Genomic DNA, 3,641 nt, shown 5'->3' on the forward strand with positions numbered 1-3,641 from the left:
TATGTATGTATGTATGTACGTACAATATGTATGCGTGTGTGTTCATGTATGTATGTACGCGTGTGAGTGTGTGTGTGTGTGTGTATGTTTATATATGATTGCATATAGTCATGTCTCACACAGGGCTCGAGAAATACACAAGTCTCTACTGCCGATGTTTTAACGACGTCACAAACGTACAAAACGGAAGAATCTGTGTTATGTATTTCAAATTGATGAATTGACTCTCAACCGAAAAAAAAAAACAATAATTGTTTATGATCAGAACTTCAAGTAAAAAAAAAAAAAAAAACCGCACACAGAGTCTAAATTAAATGTTATATACGTAATATATAATAAAATGTATTATTGTAAGATAATAAACAACGAATATCAAGCTCCGTGTGAAATGTTTCCGTTTATGTTAATAACCACAGAATGCATAATGATAATAACAATAACTGCTTCGCTAGTATTTATTTATTTATTTATACATTATCATAAATATTAAATTTTTAAGTACTGCTCCAGCGTATGTCAATCTATAACCACTAAAAGTACCCAAAAAAGGCTGTGTGTGTGTGTGTGAGAGAGAGAGAGTATGCACGTGGATAGATAGATAGATAGATAGATAGATAGATAGATAGATAGATAGATAGATAGATAGATAGATAGATAGATAGGTAGGTAGGTAGGTAGGTAGGTAGATAGATAGATAGATAGATAGATACACACATATAGAGAGAGTGTTGAGAGGAATGTAATTTCTAATACACAACCATCCAACACACTATAATATATATATATATACACACACACACACACACCTGCACGCACACATACCAGTGTATACACAGATTCGTACATACACACATGCGCACACATTCTCACGCACGCACACGTACGTACACACAGACATACATACACACATACACACTCACAGACGTACACACATACATACTTACACACAAACATACGTACATACATACACACAGGTATGCATATATTACCCAGACACATACAACAGGCATACACGTATACACTCAGATATATACACATACAGACGTACAGACACACATACACACTGGCATACACAGACACACATACTCACACATACATACACGCATACACAGACACACGTATGCCCACTTGCGTATGTATGCACGTACGATACAGCTCGACTACCAAACGAATCGTTTCGTAAATCTACCCAAACCGACGCAGCCTGCACACTTGCTCCCCAGTGGGACGGTGCTAGCGTAGTTTGGGAACCACCCCGTAAACAGATGCCAGGGTATCAGACAGGCTGCATCCTGAGAATGTAGAAGCGGTGAGTGGGAGAGAGGGAGGGAGAAGGTGGCACTGGTTGCTTCAGTTCACAGATGGGCATGGTTTGATGAGATGGGTGAGTTGGGTGGAGTGATGGGGGTTGATCATTTATATAGAAGAAGAGGTGGATGTTGCAGATAGAGGTAGGGAGGGAGGGAGGGACAGACAGACAGACATACAGGCAGATAGGCAGGCTGAGATAGATAGATAGATGGATGGATGGATGGATGGATGGGTGGATGGGTGGATAGATAGATGGACAGATGGATAGGTAGACAGATAGAGAGAGACAGACAGACAGACAGACAGATGGACAGACAGATGGACGGACAGACAAACAAATAAATAGCGAGACAGATAGATCGAAAGATATAGACAGACAGATGCATGCATACAAATAAGTAGACAGACAGATCGATACAGAGAGATAAAGAGAGTGTGTGTGTGTGTGTGTGTGTGTGTGTGTGTGTGTGTGTGTGAGAGAGAGAGAGAGAGACAGACAGAGAGACAGAGAGAGACATACATAATTAAATACATACAGTGCGATACACAGACAGGCTGTGATAGATTAGATAGATAGATAGATAGATAGATAGATAGATAGATAGATAGATAGATAGATAGATAGATAGATAGATAGATAGATAGACAGAGTGACAGACAGAGATTCATGTAAATACATACATAGAGGGCATAGATACAGACAAGTGTGTATAACGACAACAGCTAAGACAGAGCAAGGTGCACGTGTGTAAATATCTCAATGTATACACAAGCAGCAATGGCACTGTGTACTTACGGGTACATGTGCAGCGATCAGGTGGGCATTCACACGGAAATTTCACTTGCTCATCGATCTGCAAGAAACAGTATACAAATCTCCCAGAATGCACTAACACTCAACTTCTCTTAGGAGGACATATTTATAACTGAAGATTCACCCCAAAACTATCACTATCATATATATATATATATATATATATATATATAGATAGATAGATAGATAGATAGATAGATAGATAGATATACATAGATACATATATTATATATATAGATAGATAGATAGATAGATAACATAGATACATATATATATATATATATATAAGATAGATAGATAGATAGATAATATACATAGATACATATATATATATTATATAGATAGATAGATATAATAGATAAATATATTATATAATATATATAGATAGATAGATAGATTACATAGATACATATATATATATATATATATATATAGATAGATAGATAGATAGATAGATATACATAGATACATATATATAATAGATATATATATATAGATAGATATATAGATAGATAGACATAGATAATATATTATATATATATATATATATATATCTATATTATATATATATATATATATAATATATATATATATATAGATAGACAGATAGATAGATATAGATAGATAGAGTATAAATATATATATATATATAGATAGATAAAGATAGATAGATGTAGCACAGTGTGTGGTTGTTCGCTTCCCTACCACATGATTCTAGGTTCAGTACCACTGTCTGGCATCTTGGGTAAGTGTCTACTATAGCCTAGGGCAACGAAAACCTTCGGAGTGGATCAGTTAGAAGGAAACTGAAAGAAGCCCATCATGTGTGTGTGTGTGTGTGTTTTTGTTTGTCCCCCACTACTACCTGATAACCGGTGTTGGTGTGTTTACATCCCTGTAACTTCAAAAGAGACTGATAGAACATGCACCAGACTTAGAAAAAAAGAAGTGCTGGGATCGATTCGTACAACTAAAAATTCTGGAAGGTGGTGCCCCAGCATGGCTGTAGTCTAGTGACTGAAACAAGTAAAAAAGATACACACACACACAACCACCACAACTATCAGAATCACAATCACATATCATAACCATCATCAATACAGCCACCATCTCACCATCTATATTGTATCACCACTACCTCAAACACTACCACCACTGCTAAACAATGCTTATAAAAATGGACAGGATTGGCATGGCTGGAACACCTCTTATTTTAGGTCTGCTCAATCGAAGCTGACCTAGTACTAAATAAGGAAGCACACATTAGATCGTGTAGATAACCTATGTTGAACAAAAGATGTGATAATTATAGCCAGAAGACTTTCAATCAAAGGACAACCTGGATCAGTGCCGACCTGGGGCTACAGGAATCATTAAAGTACTTTATTTACTTCTTAGAGACATCAACTTGATGATGATGATGATGATGTGATGTTAGTGATCTTTACACAGCCCTAGGTCCGTTCTGATCCACAGCAGATCAAGTTGTCCTAGCTCTAAACATCACACTGTTCAG

At 36.3% G+C, this 3,641-nt stretch overlaps 1 long non-coding RNA gene across 1 annotated transcript in view; it reads right to left on the minus strand.

Annotated features, from left to right (window-relative positions):
- LOC118761995 overlaps positions 1-2,148 on the minus strand; it is a 19,515-nt gene extending 17,367 nt beyond the window's left edge. Inside the window, exon 1 of the long non-coding RNA XR_004997782.1 lies at positions 2,108-2,148. This is a non-coding gene — a long non-coding RNA (uncharacterized LOC118761995). The remainder of the gene's footprint in view (positions 1-2,107) is intronic.
- Positions 2,149-3,641: the final 1,493 nt, after the last annotated feature.

The sequence above is a fragment of the Octopus sinensis genome, unplaced genomic scaffold (genome assembly GCF_006345805.1).
Source record: "Octopus sinensis unplaced genomic scaffold, ASM634580v1 Contig18984, whole genome shotgun sequence".
NCBI lineage: Eukaryota > Metazoa > Mollusca > Cephalopoda > Octopoda > Octopodidae > Octopus > Octopus sinensis.